The sequence below is a fragment of the Haemaphysalis longicornis genome, unplaced genomic scaffold (assembly GCF_048455015.1).
Source record: "Haemaphysalis longicornis isolate Haplotype H1 unplaced genomic scaffold, Haemaphysalis longicornis Haplotype H1 scaffold_2, whole genome shotgun sequence".
NCBI lineage: Eukaryota > Metazoa > Arthropoda > Arachnida > Ixodida > Ixodidae > Haemaphysalis > Haemaphysalis longicornis.
The window spans coordinates 286,518,590-286,536,457 of record NW_027526295.1 but is presented as its reverse complement, the minus strand read 5'-3'; the positions used below and the strand labels follow the sequence as shown (position 1 = coordinate 286,536,457).

Sequence of the window (17,868 nt, the reverse complement as noted above, 5' to 3'; positions counted from 1 at the left end):
TTGAAGGCCGATATGTGAACGACTCACCGATCATTGCGCGTTGGTCGCTTCTTCTTGGAAAACGGGACTCTTTGCCATCCAGGCTTGGGGTCGTCTTGGGTAGTGTCGTCAGACTCTTGCATCAGGACCTCTATGTCTATTTCCTGGGCAAGAGTCTGTGAGCCTTGCTTCGTCGCCTCGTGGTCCATTTATAGAAATGTTGAGGAAGCAGACTGATACATCAACGGCACCCGTTGCGGGCGCGCCGGCTCTTCGGCAGACGCAGCTGCTGCCACGAATGCTGCCACGCCAGCAGGGGCAGCAACTCGCGCTTTGGAACGCCGCCGGGCACTAGGCCTAACCTGCGAACCAGGTTGTCAGAGGCCGTCTTCTGGTGACTAGACGCTTTGAACGGGCGAATCTTGGCCTCCGGTGCTTAAAGGAGCCATGAAGAGAAAATGCAAGTTGGTTTTATTCGAAAGATTTCGTGTTTTATAGTGCCCCCAGCGCTTGTCCGGATACAAACGATGCTTTATTCACTGAGAAATTAAACAATTTAAGTTAAAATTTTGATTTTCCCGCTGAATCGTTTGTCTTCGGGGTCTGCAATGACATCACAGGAACCGACCGCTCTGCAGCCTAGAATCCCTTCATTCACGCATCCGCCGTACAGGGTAGAGACACGTATACGCTGGCGCCGCCATTTTGGGTTGCTCGCTCGCCGCCGAAGCAAGTCATTGTGTCAAAAACGCGCTAAACTTATCGCCGCAACGCGGTTTACTGAAGACGTTTGAATCATATTGTCTGTTTCGCGTTGCTAGGTCTCGTGGGAAAGGAAAAGAATAACGCGTTGAGCCCGTTGGCCCAATTGCGGCGGCACGGGACCGTTCAAAGGTTGTCTCCACCCTGTACAGCGGTGTTGGTTTGTTCCCGCGTTTCTTTACGTTACCCGAACCTAGATGGCGCCACCATACCGTGGCAAGCGTTTGGTTTGTTTTTGCCCGCATTTAAACTTGGCTTGTTTTTGTTCTGGGAGAAAATATTCGTTCCCTGAAACAGTGCTCGCTCGACAAATGGGGTCACGTAAGACAGCGTTGCTTGCGTCAATCGGCCAGTGTCGTCTGAGACAACCCCAAGCCCCGTAGTGCTGTGCAGCTAAACCAAGCATGCTGTGCGCAGTACGAACAGCAGAACGCATCAGTACTTCTATGTTTACATGTGCTTTCGTAACTTCCACTGTTTGTCCCATCATTCTTATTGCTTTGTAAAGAATGTGCCCTAAATTTAAGCGCAAATCGCTCGTTCGTCTAGTTTGTAAGCTCTACCTAATTTGCGTCTGCTTCTGCCAGCCTCCGCCAATCGCAGAACTTAGCTCATGTGACATCATAGGTTCTGTTGCGGGAAACGAGCTGGTGGGTCGTATGACCATTCCCGTTTTTCCTAATTATGTAGCTTATTTGAGCGAAGTTTACGTTAAAAGTGGTGTCAGTATGATTCTAACGAGACAATCTTTTGAATGAACCAAACTTGTGTTTCCTCTTCATGGCTCCTTTAAGCAACTATCAATAAATACGAACATATACTTTGATCGGGTCTAGCATAAAGGGAATCGCAAATACGAGCTGAAAATGCCGGAACGCAGACGAAGAAAGACTGCACTCCACGCCACCTCGCGGTCCTGCCCTCGATTATGGAAAAAATAATCGCTTCAAGGCTTCAGTGGTGGTGTGATGTGACGCAAGTGTTCTCTATACACGTCTGTATTTCGTAAAAACGCTCCTCTATGGCCGCAGTGCTTAATATTGTGACATTGCTCTCGCTTAATATTGTCACATTGGTATTGTGACATTAGAAACAAATTGTTGCTTTTGAACGAGCACAACTAGGTCAGTGCAGACAGACTAAGTGACAACCCAACCTCCGCACTCAGTGAATTAGCAGCAGCTGTGGGAGAAGCAGCATGCAGAGAACAAACTGGAAAATAAAGTAAGAAAAAACGAAAGATATAATTGCCAAGCGTAAGAACAGAAAAGTGTCGAGTACGATGAATCAGACTGAATTGGCCGGGCTGTCAAAACTGATCAACGGAAATAAAACAAAAGACGTTCTCGCACATAACACGCGGGTGATCTAAGAAACGCTGCAATAAAAAGGAAGCTTGAAAGCAACTAAGAGAAATCTAGCCATCGGCAAAGACAGGGTGTACGCACTCAGAGGTGATCAGGGAAGCATTACGAACAGCTTGGACGAGATAATTAAGGTAGCAGGACGATTCCACACCAGGCTGTATTCCAGCGACGTTAGACCAGAGGAAACTACTGCAAATACAAACTGAACTCGCGATGTCCCACTAGTAATTAAAGAGCAAGTTGGAAAGGCTCTCACCCTCATAAAAATGTTTGCCGAGATTTAATAAACTTGTTATAGAGATTACTCAAAACAACCCTATAGACATTTTGTTGACATTTTATAGAACATTTCTATTGAGTTTCGATTACAAATTGGCCACCACATTTTAATTAGAAGTCGTTAGAGCCTAGTCGATAAACCTTACCTGTTCTGAATGTAGTTTCTCATGAGTTCTTTGTGGGGTTTTTAATAAAAAATATTCAATAAGTTTTCAACACAATTCTCACTAACTATAGTGGTAACAGCCTGTTGCTTGCGTGTCAGGTTTGAATAGAGTTTCTGACGGGTTTTTATAAAATTTCTCGCAAATAATTCTCTATAAAATTCTTATTGAATATAGTCGTGACATCCTGTTGCGTGTGGATAAAGTTGTAATATACTTATTGATGGGTTTTTAAACCACTTATCTCAATTAGCTTTCTTAAAATTATTATTGAGTATGGTCGTAATATTCTCTTGCGTGTGAAAAAGGTATGAATACAGTTTCTGGCGGGTTTTAACGCGAAGGTGTTTTATTCCCGAATACACAAAGATTTCGCTGACGTCATATCGGTCACGGAAGGGACGTCAGTACAGCGAAACAAGCGGCCTGTAAAGGGTGCACCCCTGCAGACAGGGTATTCTTGCGGGGAAGCAACGTTTAGTACTAAAGAGTACGTTATACCTAAGGTTTTTCGTTCTCGAGTTTTATATTTTAGCTCAAAAATGTTTTATGCGGATATACGTCACGTAAATGACGCCAGTACACCTTTGCCGAAGCGACCCTCCAGCAGGACGTCGCTCGCCAAGCACACAAAGCAGCCGCCGTCCCGCAAATCATGCTCGGCTACAGATTTAGCTGCACATTTCACTTTCGTGCTCTACCGATTCCTACGACAGAGAAATCAACCGCCGCTTTTTATTAACTTTATCTCAATTATATTTCTATAAAATTGTTATTGTGCCCAGCCATACCATCCTGTTGCATATGAGCTAAGTTTGAATAGAGCTTCTGCTGAGTTTTAAATGCAGAGCATTTTAGTAACTCACGATGTCACCCGCGTTGGCGTCCGTAGTCCGCACCCTACACTATATAAAGAAATAATGCCTTCCGGCGCCAGGTTTCGATCCCACGACTCTGCGGGCGGAACGCAAGGTACACGGCACTTTACCGACTGCTCCACGGAGCCGACATGGAATGTAAGGTTACGCACGCGCCTTGACTCATTCAACCGTCGGCCACAGGTGCGCCCTCTCCCCCGCGTCCTCCTCGCCTTCTCTCCGCTCGCAACACGCTCTCTCGCCGCGTTCGGTTCGCGTTCATGTGGTGGCGCGATTTCGGCGCTATAACACTCTCTCGCGAAGGGCATTGGATTGGATTCGATTGGATTGGATTGGATTGGATTGGATTGGATTGGCTTGGATTTGGATTGGATTTGGATTAGGTTGGATTAAAGTGGATTGTGTTGGATTGTGTTGCGTCATAGCCGCGCCACGTTGCGTCGTAGCCTTTCCACGTTGCGTAATAGCCGCGGCAGGGGGTTCACGGCACGTTTCACCATCGACTTCATCGACAATGTCTACGATGGAAGACAACAATTACAACAACAACAACAACCAATACGTAATCCATAAGACTTGCAGGCACGCCCCCCGCGGAAATGCTCTGCATTTGATCGTGCCCCTCGCGAGGGGGATGTTTTTATTAAATTTATCTCAATTACCGTTCTATGAAATTCTTACTGAGTATAGTCGTAATATCGTGTTTCCTGTGAATCGGGTTTTCTGGTACGTTTTGACCGCAGAGCTAGAGTGTACTAGAAGTTTTAGAGTGGCCCGAGCGGCGGCCTCTCCCATTGCTCCGCCAGGTCGACTTTCCCGCAGAAAATAAAACCGGTATAGCGGCGGCGCTGCTGTCGTCAACAACTGAACAGCCGGCGCTCCCCGGTGCCTAGCTCCCAGCCTGCGCGCGGCAATATTTGCGTTGGTCGCTGCGGTGTTTTGCGCTTGTGAAGCTGATTTATTTTGGATTATGAGGTTTAACGCGCAGGCGCTACACAGGCGATGAGGCAAGCGGTACTGGAGGACTCCGGATTAATTTTGACCACCTGGGGATCTTTAACGTGCGCCGAAATCTCGAAGACACGGGCGGTTTTCGCTTTTATCCTCCATCACAAAAGCAGCCACCGTGGCCGGGAATCAAACCTGCGCCTTTGGTCAGCTGATTTAGAAAGTAAACGCAGAAACGTTATGACTCCGCTTGAGCAAACTTTAAACTAGTACGACCCGCCATAAAATTATCGACCTCCCCCCTCCCCAAACCCCCCCCCCCCCCCCCCCCCCCAACGATACTTTCTAATTGTTTATGCGTTTTCTGAAAACGTTAATTGTTGATATACAGTAATCTCTTGTCAACTTAAAGTCTTAAAATTAGCTGGAAATTTTCACATAAGCGCGGAGTTTCGAGTTAAGTCAAATGCAGAAAATTTGTAGCCAGGTCCCACAAAAAAAAAAAAACAGCTAGTGCTGCTAACAAAAGCGCTATTGCACAGGGGAGATTTCGTAATAAAGGCAAAATAATTCGCAGGAAAAAAAACTTTTATTATTGCAGAATAAACAACTGTGTTGCTCTCGGCTGTTTCGCGTTCATATCTGCATCCCAGAAAAACGTACCCGAGCTTCTCAATGCATCGCATGAATTGGTGTCCGCCACCGCTACATTCTACCTTGTTACAACGCAGACGCACCATGTATGCTGTTTTTGCCGTTGTAGGCACTTCTGGAGGCTCCTCCTCATGATCAGCTGCGTCGTCCACAGCTACCTCAATGATGTACGCGCCAGACAGGATTCCGGTAATGGGGACGCGTAGTCCGCGCAAACTTGCACTTCACGACCGCGTTGGGTGAGTAGTGGGAGTAATCATTCGAACGGGGGCCTTATCAGCTGCCTGCAGCGGACTTTGCCTTGTGTCCTCTCTGCCAGTATATATCGAGACATCCGTGGTCCTCCGAAAAAACGTTGGTAGATAAAGCGGGCAAATGCGTAGTGCCTATGGGAGGTAAACACACGGTGAGAAAAAGTTTCGAGAAGATATTTTGAGATATAGCAGAGTTCGAGTTTTAAGAAGGAAGAATTTGACGGACAGGCACCAGGAATGTTGTTCCCTTCCCCTTCTTGACTCTGCGCATGAAGCAAAAGCGGCGGGGCGCACATTCTATGCTGCAAAAAGTTTACTGTTTTTTACGTTCCTATTTGGAATGAAAATACCAAAAGCCTTCTTCTTGGATACCCCTACCGTTGATGCTTGTACTGTTGTTTGGTGGGCTTTCTTATTTTATTAACCTGCTATGTCGCATGCAGGCACTTGGTAAGGAAGTGTGCACTGAAAACGAAGTGCCAAGTCTGCAGGACCAATCCTGCATGCCAGGGGACGATGCCGCTGTGTTTACTACCTCTTGTAATTTTGGGGTACTTTTGAATCCTTCCGCGCATTTTTTAAAGTTTATTAGCGATCTCTAGGGCGTTTTTACCGGTCGCTTCAGCGACAAGGAGCTCCACCATGACAGCGTTATGGATGTGCTGCAGCCCTTATTCACAACAAACACCTTAACGGCGTTGGTGGCGACCAGCACGTGAGACCTTGACAGCACATTTGGTTTGGTTCTGTACACATTGTGACACGGATTCATTTCTACATAAAATGTTTAAACAAGTTCCGTGATTACATGCGAAGGTGGGAGCAATACCCTAAACTTAGCCGTCGCTAATGATCGAGGGCGAGTTATGAAAATGCGTTGGCCAAAAATGTCAATTTAAATCTCCATGTTAGCGTTATTCCTAAACCTTTACATGTGTAGACTTTGTGCATGATTTCCCGCGTTACATTTCATTTGCTGGGCTATTGAAAAAGAAAATAAAATGGGTATTTTGTTCAAGTTTCGTTTATTTGAACTTCCATATGTTAGCGTTCTTGAAACTTTACCTCTATAGTAGACTTATATTTCATTTTTGTCACGGTCAATATATTTTCTGATCTATGTTTTGCATTTGTTTTATGTGCGTGTAATGGTACCCTCAGCATACTTGTGAATTAAATTTGTGTTAATTTTTCGACTCCTTTCTTGATCGAATCAGGTGAAAGGTGGTGCGATTAATAGAACTTTGCGAAAATAGTTCTATGAAAGACGGTCATTGGGGGCTAACCCCTTTTTAGTTAAAAAGATATCTCGCTTGCGCGTGTCATTTTCTGTTCGGCCACCACGGTGACCCATAATTATACCAAGCGGGCCACTGCTTAAATACTGCTATAACAACAACTCACGCAACAAAAAACAAACGCAACTTATGATATTAACCCACATAACTGTAGTCCGAGCGTAAATTGCAAGACAATAACTAAGAAATTCTTCTGAGAAGCTATCATCCCAGTCCTCATATTTTTTCGTGTCATGTCCATCAAGCAGCACAATAAGGACACAATCATAAAGCAATCATGAACTGGTTCATATTAGGCAATTCAACGCAAAATACTTTTTTTATGGGAAATTGTAATAGCGAAAATGTCGCTGCAATTACTTTATTTCCAATCCGTTACGAATGCTGCACCGAAGGAAAATCCGTAATTTTCATTGTTGTCGAGCGGGAAAGGCAAAACTAACAAAAAATGAGCTGCAGCGATTATTTTTCATTTCGTTACCCACAGTCCACTGTACCTACAGTACATTTCAGCAGTTGGACGACCCGCAAAACAAATTTCCAGCGCTCCGCGAGTAAAGCGTTTCCTGGCCCAGCCGGCCGCGCGTTAGGCCGCCGATTTCGCTTTCAATGGTCGTTGACTTAAGCGCCGCCGCTATTCTCTGCGCGAAACGAGCACCTCTCCGCGCGGCCGGTCGGGCCACTCTAAAACTTCTAGTACACTCTAGCAGAGCTTTAAAGGCACTCGGACTGTCCGGCGGTGATGTCCGCCATGCCAGGCGCCACCGCTCCCAAGTTCTCCCAAGACGAAGGGACGGGCCGTCCACCACGCGATCTCGGGTCATGCGGCGGGGCAGGGGGCGCAATAGCCACCCACATATATGCACCGATAAACTACTAGACCTCCGGGGGTAGGCTATAGAAACGCGATGCAGAGTCTATTGAAACTCGGCATGATGAAGGCAACAAGATGCATGCTGCGTGTTGGTATAAAAAGTTTATTGCCTGTCTAATGACCACAGTCCACAAATTAGGTGTTCGATTGACCCTATGGAAAGGCAATACAAAGTCTGTAAAAACTCAATATATTTAAGTCAATAAAATGCTCGTTGCATTCTTGGAATAAAAGGTTCGTTGATTTTATACTGGCCACAGTTCTGAATATGGGAGTTCTGGTTCACTATGTAGAAACGCAATATGAAGTGTATTAGAACTCAATGTGTTGAAGACAATGAAATGTTGGTTGAGTTTGGGCAATAAAACGTTTGTTGACTTCCTAATGAGCGCAGTCTATAAGCGATGAGTTTTAATTGACTTTTTCTTGACTCTATAGGAACACAATAGGGGGTCTATAAAAAGTAAACGCAGTTTCATGAGGGCAAAGTCATGAAAACAGGAAAAGCTGCAGGTGATGACGGCATAACCGCAGGTCTTCTGAAGGAGGGAGGAGATATTCTACTGGAACTTGAAGCTTGCTGTACTATTTTCGGGATATTTTCGGAATCGGAATATTTTCAAAAAGTGTCCATGGCCTAGAAAAACATCAATGTTATTCTGATTCATAAGGGAGATCCCAAGGACCTCATAAATTACAGACCCATCAGCCGACTCAGTTTTTCACAAGCTGTTTTACCAAAGTTATAATTAGCCGCATAGGTGACAGCCTGGATTTCCAACCCAGAGAGGAGGCTAGGTTTAAGAAAGGGTACTCAACCACGGATCACATCCATGTCGTCAACCAAGTGATAGAAAAATCCGGAGAGTACACTATACCAGTTTACATTTCATTTATAGATTACGAGAAAGCGTCTGATTTCGTACTCAGTGCAGCCATTTTAGAATCACTAAAAGACCAGGGAATAGAGGAAACCTACATAACACTTCCATAAGGGGTGCACGGGCTGGATAACCCAATACATGCAAAACGATAAATTTCCGATCCGAAAGGGAGTGAGACAGGGAGGCACCATCTCACCAAGACTTTTCACAGCATGTCTGGAGGGGGTATTTAGAAAGCTTGACTGGGAAAACATATATGATTAAGGATAAAGGGGGATACTTGAGCCATTGGGAGTAGTCTTTCTGAGTGAAAATGCAGAACACACACAAACAATGCTTGAGGAACTGCAATCGGAAAGCGCGGCCGTGGTGCTAAAAATAGATGTGAATAAATCTTAAGTAATGAGGAATAAGCATGCCAAGAACGTCCCCTTCAGCTTGGGAAACGAAACGCTAGAAGAAGTAAGAGAATATAACTACCTCGCTGACCCAAACCACGAGAAAGAAATCCGGCGTAGAATAGGTATAAGAGGGCGAGCACTCGACAAGCACTCCCGAATAATGCAAAGTAAGCTACCTCTGTCACTCAAAAGAAAAACCTACAACCAGTGCATACGGCCGGTGGTGACATACGGAGCTGATAGTTTCCGCCTCACTAAACAACTAGAAAGCAAACTTAGGTTGGCTCAACTGGCCATGGAACGATTAATTTTAGGGGTAACACTCATGAGGGACAGGAAACGAGCTAACTGGATCAGAGAACAAACTAGAGTTGACGGTATCATAGTTCCAATAAAGAAAAAAAGTGGACCTTCGCTGGCCTGCTAGTGAGACGAACCGACAACCGGTGGACAATTAGGGTAACAGAGTGAATACCAAGAGATGGGTCGAGAAGAAAGGGAAGGACGGTAACATGATGGAGGGATGAAATCCTAACTTCGTGGGTAAACTGCGCACTCGAGTGGCGCAGGACAGGAGCGGTTGGAGGTCAGTGGGGGATGCCATCGTCCTGGAGTGGGCCTGAGCAGGCTGAAGATGGAGCTGTTTAAGCTTGAGCTAGGTGCGGTGGCGTTAGCAAAAAAAAAAAAAATGCAAGAAAAACCGCGCCGCTTGTAAAAGGTGCACCACCGCAGATATGGTATTATAGCAGTGAAGCCGGCTTTTGCGGCTTTTCGAGTGGGAGCACAAGGGGTGCATGCATATGCGAACCTCTTACTATACCATTTAAAAAATGAAAGTCTCTTTTTGGGATACTAAAACGCAAAAAAATAGCCAAGCTTGCACTTGTGGTGCAAGGATGGAGAAACAGCGGAGCTGGGGTCGACCTGTCTTGTTTCCCCCTTGGATCCGCGATCAGTGTAGACACACTGGAACAGCGTTGTAAAATACGGATAAAGTTGGCCTCACCCCTCAGCACTTAGCCTAGCCTAGCAAGAACATCGCAAAGCCTAACAAAACTTAGCCAAGAGTAGCAAAACGTAGCAACACCAGAAGAAGCAACGTCGACGACCAGCTCCGCCGTTTTTTTTGTTTGTTTTTTTGCCACTTAATGCCTGTTTGGCACCTTTTAAACGCTCTACAAAAAACGAAGGGTATTGTAGTCGGTCAGTAGCCTTTTTGCCTTCTTGCATGCTCCTTGAATGCAAAAGGGGCGAGCAGTGTCGCTGTGATTAAAAAATGGTCGAAAATTGCCAACGGACCAAGGAGAATTAAAGTAAAGGAAAGAACACTTGTCTCCCTGGTATTTGAGGTGCACGGGGCCTTTGCAATGTGAGCCTAACACGCATCCTCTGCACCACAGCAGAGCTTTCGTCTAAGCCGACAAATGGTGGACGACCTTTTTTTCGAAAGATGTGATGTACTCAGGTCTACAGGAATAATCTGCGCAAGCTGATTACATGACGAAGAAAGCAAATTTACGCTAATGGCCATCTAGGGCTGTTGGCCTCGCCACCTATTAATTTACCACAGATAAGAAGAAATCGGCGCAAAGAGCAAGGATCCATGACGATAATCAAAATTATTGAGAGCACGATGATCGGTGCTGTGTCCATGGCAATGTACTCTCGAACCCACCTAGTGATTGCATAAAGCGGCAATAGTTACATCGTCCTGCATGTGTCTACTATGATGGGCTCTCAACGGCCCGTCATTCCGAACATTCCATTAAAAAAAATTATGCTTTCGCAGTGCACCACACACGAAGTCCTCTCTGATTATTTTTTTGTTTTGATTGTCGGAATATCCTGCGCATCTGCGCGAGTTACACGATGTCGGCGTTGCAGAGACAATTTAGAACTATACATCGTCATCCTGTGAGACCACCTGAACTTTTACGTAACCCACGGAACACTCCATGTTGCCTTATTTTTTCCCTCTTCCTTTTTTCCCACCTCTTTCGCCCTGCTTCCTTGAGGGCCTTTATTCCCTTCACCCCATCCTCGCAGAGTAGCATGCAGGCGAATGCATGCCAGCAGACCTCTCTCTGCTTCCTTCTAATAAGGAGCTCTCTCTCTCAAAATGTGGGAGGACAAAGCGTGGTTGTCCTTCGAGTATGTGTTCGTTTTCCCTGACGAGTGTTAAGTGTCTTTTAAGAAGAGGATGCTTTGCGGGAGCAGTTTCGATCGGGTGGAGAACGTGCTAACAACCTCAGCAAAATTAGAAAAACAATACGAAAACGATACGACCCGCAGAGCTTGGCTGTTGAAGATACAGAGGACAAAAAAACAGGTGGCGTTTCACAGCCGCCCGCCTTTCCCCAAGTGGTTGTCAACCATTTGTGCGTTGTGGATTCCTCTGGGCTCTCGGGAGTGGAAGGGGACCCCGTGGTGACGTATGGGGCCCCGTGTAATATTGCCGAACGATTTACTCTTGCAGTTGAAGTCGCCCGTAAGTTGCTGTTTGTGTGTCTGGCTCTTCCGACCTTTTTCCCAGCTGGAATTCCACGCAAAAAGCCGAGTCTAAATGCGTCCGAAGTTACGTGGAGATAAAGGCGAAAGTCTTGCGTCTAAAGTTTCGCGGAACGTGTGATGAGGTGCAGAGAATCGCAGCGCGAGCTGGTTCACCGGGAGAGGGAAATAGCAGCTCCGGAGGAGGGCTCTGAGAAAGACGACGCATCGGAGAACTTTCTGGACGGGCCTTTTGTATACAGCGGCGCGTATGCTGAGAACTTTAGTGAACTTTGCTTTGGGCGACTACGCACCGGGACAGTCGCGGGTGGGGAAGACCGACCGAAAAAGCTGTGGCAGCGGTCCGACGAGAGCATCATGAAAATCCCACAGAAAGTTCAGCAGCTCAATAGGAGGCCACACTAGGCTTTCGTCTTCGCAGAAAGTTCTAAGCATCCCCGATAATTTTGTTTGAATTGCGGGTAAAATTTCACAAAAAAGAGAGAGAAAAAGTGGAGATATGTTTTGTGAAAGGCTTCGCGGAGCCCCTGAAATGCTGTCGCGAACCACTTAAGGTACGCGGGCTCCCATTGGAGAACCACTGCACCACAGAACGGCTGGATCGCTGGATGTGTAGGAGGTAACTAGAATTGCTTAACTACCTGACGAACGATTTGGTGCAGCAGCCAACGCGCGATGAGGTAAACCCACTGCCTCAGTGTTGTACAGAACGGCGTTCCTGGAACTAGTTCATTTTGGGAGGAACTGAGTAACGCCACCGTTCCATTAAGAGTGTGTGGAACTGCAACGGTAATTCGTTTCGTATACGAAGGAACGGCAGAGGGAATGTCGTTCCTTCTGCAAACGTTCCACCGCTAGGGTTTGACTGTTTTTGATGCCAAGGCTTCGGGGCTGAAGCTAGTACAAAAGCCACAGGCCACTACTTCCTATAAGGTGGCCGATTTGCCCGCCCTTCTGCAGAACGTCCTTCCTCGAAAGCCAAAGGCAGAAGAATAACCACGCAGCGGGCCGCAGGCTGTCGGGCAGGCTGCGCCGGGTGTGCACGCCATGCACGTCGCTACGTCGTCTGCAGATGCGCACGAGGCAGGTGCTTCGGTGCCCCTTTGATTCATCTTCCGCCGTGACACATAAGAGTGGAACACGGAAGCTGAGCACGAGAAGACGTGTCTGCACCGTGTCTATCGCACGCGTGTTCTCAGGACCAGTCGATGGGGCCATACGAGACTTCGTCAGCGTTGCGCTTACCGCGTGTAAAAACAAGGCGTCAAGTTCCCAGCCTCGGAGTCTTCAAATATTGCCGCTGCCGCCCAAAGCGAAGCGAGAGTTGCATAGAGTTACGAGCAACCACCCCTGAGAGCTGCAAGCCGAATCTGACCTTTTGTCGCCCCACATTCTATCGCCCCACGGTACCGACATGGCGTTCGAACGCGCCGCCGTAAACTTCCCCACGCACAGTTCAGACATACGGTTTCGTGATGTGCCAGATTTACTTTGACGATTTGTTTTCGAATTTTGCTGGGAGTGCCACCTTTACTTAGCATCTTAGCAGGGCGACGACTGCGGTGTATTGTTACGGACCGGTTCCGACCAGGGCTTCAACCGGGCACCGATGGCGACCGGAGTCGTGGTAGCGTAGCTGGTGGCTGCTGTCGTGAGCAGAGTTCCTTCCTTCGGACGGCGAGAAGCCGGAGGCCAAACTTAAAATCTGTTTATTGCATAACTAACTGAATAGCATAAAGTCACAGGAGACAAGGCTGCGACAAAAAGGCGAACACAAATTCTCGATTGGGCAGAGTAACACTCTGAAGCTCTGTTTTTGGGGAAGCGATGTTCGCGTTTGGGAAAATGTAGGGAGCAAACTACAACGGTCAAAGTTATGCGCACGGCACCACAGAGTGTTTTGACGGCCGTCATACAAAATACGGTAATACCTCGTTATAACTCGGACTCGCATGTCTTGAAAAATCGGCTAAGTCAAAATTTTCTATGGCACCGAAACATGTCCTATACTTTCCATGTATTTGTTACCCTTAATTTCGAAGTACTTTTGGGTCAAACTGCGGATATCTCGAATTCTTGACTGAGAGTGGATCGAAAATTTCGCCGCCGCGGACCCTTTCACAATGTTGGCGCCATACTGCCGCACCTAAGTCCCTCGATTTTTTTCTCGTTTAGCTGCGCCTACCACAAAGCCGATGTGTTTCCCGAACGTGAAGTCTGAGCCTATAGAGGCCTATAAACTTCGTCAAGCAACCCTATGGCACGTGATGTGACGGTAGAGACATGCCCAGAGGTTAGGGTTGCCACGTTTCCCCCCAAAAAAACCCGGCACGGGGAGTGGGGGGGGGGGGGGCGTGGGCGTGGTATATAAAATATTTAATTTGTGTTGAAGAAAAGACGCCATGTTTTTGACATGCAGGGCCATTTATTGTGGCGTTACTTAGAGATAAATGAACATAACCTTTGTACTCAAAGTGATTGAGAGCTTGGTTATTGCTCTGTATGTGCTTCACTGAAATGTAACCGCAATTGCTGACCGCGACGGCAGTATTTCGTTGTTTCGTTCCTATCTTAGGTCCCCCGGCTCCATCTCAGGCAGTGCGCTCGTCCACGTATTTTCTCGGCTCGCGTGTCTTTGCGCAGCTTGTCGACACATATTTATCGTCTTAGTTGTTGAATTGACGGTTATAAAACGCCAAAACGGACATAATCACGGCACGAGGGCCAAAAAACCGGCCAATGATGGCCGGTTTTCAGTATGGACCGGCAACCGGCCCGCTGTTTAAAAAACCGGTCGGGCCGGTCCAAAACCGGGCAGGTGGCAACCCTACCAGAGGTACAGTGTACAAGAAGACAGAGGTGTGTCGTGCGGGGAAAACCCAATGGAGATCGCGGGTATCAGCCGGTGAACGTCTTTTGAGATCGCGGGTACCAGCCGGTGAACGTCTCTTGTATGTGTTTTTACCTTCCAAACCTTTATGAAAAGCAACATTGGAAGCTGCTGTTCAAGCGCTGTTAAGTAGTAGTGCCTCTTTTGCAAATTCGCGCAACTTTGCTTATCCCGCTTATCTTGAAATATTTCCCGGTTTTTACTACTTCGAGTTAACGAGGTATTACTGTATACATAAAACAACCACTGCCCTCGGAGAGGCGGGTTGCATGCTAGCACACGCCTATCACTAGCGGAGGCGGACTCCTGAGCCTGAGGGTCTGAACCAACTCATCCTCATTTACAACGCGGAAGTACCCTCCAGCGCTTTGGTGAAACGGCTCAACATCGCCAACGACGTGGGACTCACGGTGGCACCGTTTCGAACGCAGTAGCGTCGGCCACGGCCGGGCTCGAGCGGCGGACGCCGACGGAAGGGTCCCGCCGACGCGCCCGCCGGGGTGAGCGCTGGGAACGTTGGGTAATAGCGTCCTATCACCGTGCCATCTACACTATGCTCCGGTAGTGAAAAGCGCACTCCGCCTCCGCAGCCGCATTTGGAGTTTCTTGTACCGCACGCCACGAAAGAACCGTTGGAAGGTCAAGGTAGAAAGCTTTGCTTTAAAACGGGTTTGTCTGTCCGACACCAACATCGAGATTCAACTCCTGCTGAGTTCAAACAAAGGACTCTTCTAAGTTCCTAAAACGTGTTCTGGACTTTTCCCTCTCATATTGTAATATCGAATCAGCATTCCTTAAACGCGTATGTATTGTTCCTTTCGACGCGGTTTTTTGCGCAAGGCATTGACGTTCGTGCATGTGAGTAAATTTCTTTTTGCACATCTGAAACGCATTATCATGACTACACATTTGCAGACCCAAGTCTAAAGCGCCATATATGCTGCAGTTTTTATAGACGAGCACCATAGTTGCACTTAGGCATGTCTGGAATATGTCCGCCGCTCTCTGAAAAAAATGTCTGCGTTTCAGTGGATTCTTTTTATCTTCAGATAATCTGTTGCCGGTGGTGTTCATATTCGTGTAATATACGTAGTTCGACGTGAGTGTAAGATTTCTAACATTATTTCGCCTCAGGGTTATCCGACACACTATTTTAATTTAAAAAATCAAATGTAACGTTAATGTAACGACTCGTTACAATGTTCGATGTGTAACTGGAACGCGTTCCTTTCTCAATATAGGAACTTGTAACGGGAACTCGTTTCAAAATTAGGAAGGAACGAGGAGCGAGCTTTCGTTCCTAATTTAGAGGAACGTGTACAACACTGCACTGCCTGAAACCCTTGCTTGAAATAAGCTAACCAGTGTTGTACGGAACGGCGTTCCTGGAACTAGTTTCTTTTTGGAGGAATGGAGGAACGCCACCGAACTGTAACGGTAACTCGTTAGGTTTTTTAAGGAACGGCAGGAACGGCGTTGCTTCTGCAAAAGTTACATCGCTAGGAATTGGCTGTTTTGGAGCCAAGGCTCGAGTACAAAAATTCACAAGTCGCTACTGTGTTTCTCTTCCTAAAAGCTGGCCGATTTGACCGCCCTTCAGCGGAGCGTGCCTCCTCGAAGGCCAAAAGCAGAAGAATAACCTCGCAGAGTGCCGCAGCTTGTGCTTGCTTGCATGCCCGTTGAGCTTACGCGGCGTTCGACGGGGGAACAGCGCAGCCGCGAGAATTATTTTCACCTTTCATCGTTCGTCTGGGGAGGCCAGGATGCGCGTCTGGCCGATAGAATTATTGGAAAGTTTCTAAGTCCGAGCGGCGCTGCAGGTACCTTGTGAAACCGCCGTATATTGTAAGGGGTAATTACCGCATTAGTGCGCGCACGCCGCGGGTGCGTTGTTGTCGAGGGAGTTGCTCTCGCTGCGAGGTCATTCGAAGGGTCACCGGGATCTCAGGGTCACCGGTTCACCGGGAATTGTTCGAGGTCGCAGGTTTGTACCCCTCAAAGGAAAGCGCGATCTCGTTGTCGCCAGTTGCTTAATCCCGACGTTTAAGCTATCATAGATCCCAAACTGTTCTATGCGCGACAAGGCGACCAACTACATAAAGACAGAGCTTGCTGCGGTGACCGAGACATTCAGCGCAGATTTTGCCTTCTCGTCCACGCCCGAGGATTTATTTTCCTTTGGGCAGCGAATCCTTCCAGCCGAGGCACAGAATGAGATGTCGCGGTACCTGCTGGTACCAATTGACTACCCGCTGTCGCAGATGAAGAACTTCGATGGACTGAACCAAGTTTTCTTCCTTTAAAACACGTCAGTACCCTCAAGCGCTTCCGTGGAACGGCTCTTCAACGTTGCCAACAAAGTGCTGACAAAAAAAAACAAAAAAAAAAAACGAGTTCATCTGTCTGACTCCAACATCGAGATGCAACTCTCGCTGAGTTCAAGCAAGGGACTGTTCTTAGTTGCGACTAGGCATTAGGGCATTTTTTTCGCGCTAATTGTTTTCACATTTTTTCTTTGCTTTTTTTTTCTGTTCTGCCATATCCCGTAACTTTGTTATGTATTCAACTCTTTTCTGCTTGAAGAACCAAAGAATCTGTCCTTTCGGCACCACGGCACTTGTTTTCTGGTTTTCGGATTACTTTTGTATTTATTGGTGGTTGTTTATTTTACTTTGTAGTGTCGCACTTTGTGTCGGAGTAAATTTTTTATAGTGTAGATGTTTTTTACTCATGTGATTAGGCTCCGTGTTATTTCCCGTGCTTTTCGCTTATGCGTATTTCTAACCACCGCAACTGATTTGTGCGTCGCGTCCACATACATGGCTATCTTTGGTTGTTTCCTTTATCTACTACCCTGATTGTGTTCGGAATACTTTGTAATTCTTGTGCGTAGATTTCGTGTGTGACTAGGCTGTTGGCTTTAATTTTTTTCTTGTTATCATCTTCCGACCTAAACTTGGATAGTGAACCTCGTGGTCATTACTTGTTCTGCTGTATTTCTTTACTCGCATATTTGTGCTGTATGATCCGCAAAGCTTCACTTTTGTAACCCCCTTACTTAATTCCCCGCAAAGGGGATTAAGGATGTAACGTATTTTAAATAAACTGTAATATTAAATCAGCATTCATTAAAGGCCTATGTATTGTTCCTTTCGACGCGGTTTCTTATATAAGACATTTAATTACGTTCCTGCATGTGAGTAACTTTCTATTTGCATATGTGAAGCGCAGTAGCCTTACTGCGCATTCGTAAGACGGAAGTGGGAAGTGTCACGTGTGTTGTACCTTTCATACATGAGCACCAAAATCGCCGTTAGACATGTATGGAGTTTGTCCGGTGCTCCGTGAAACAAAATCGTCCAGGAGCGTTTATTTGGATTCTTTTTATCTCCACATAAACTGCTGCCGGCGGTGTTCATATTCTTATAATATACGTAGTTCGATGCGAGTTTTTATTTCTCCCTTTATTTCGCCTCAAGAATCCGACACCATATTTTAACTTAAAAAATGAAATGTAACCTTTATATAACGGCACGTTCCAACGTTCGAAGTGTAACGCGTTCCTTTCGCAATGAAGGAACTTGTAACGGGAACTCGTTTCAAAATTGGCCAGGAACGAGGAACGAGCTTTCGTTCCTGTTTTTGAGAAACGTGTACAACGCTGAAGCCAACGCATCAGTACGCTACCATCTGCGCCTGTGATCAAATGGTCACCGCGGACGCAACTA

The 17,868-nt window shown here is 46.7% G+C and overlaps 1 protein-coding gene across 1 annotated transcript in view; it reads left to right on the top strand.

Moving 5' to 3' along the window:
- Positions 1-17,868, top strand: part of C12.1 (spliceosome-associated protein CWC15) — a 385,811-nt gene that overhangs the window by 14,323 nt on the left and 353,620 nt on the right. The gene's annotated exons all lie outside the window — the stretch shown is intronic.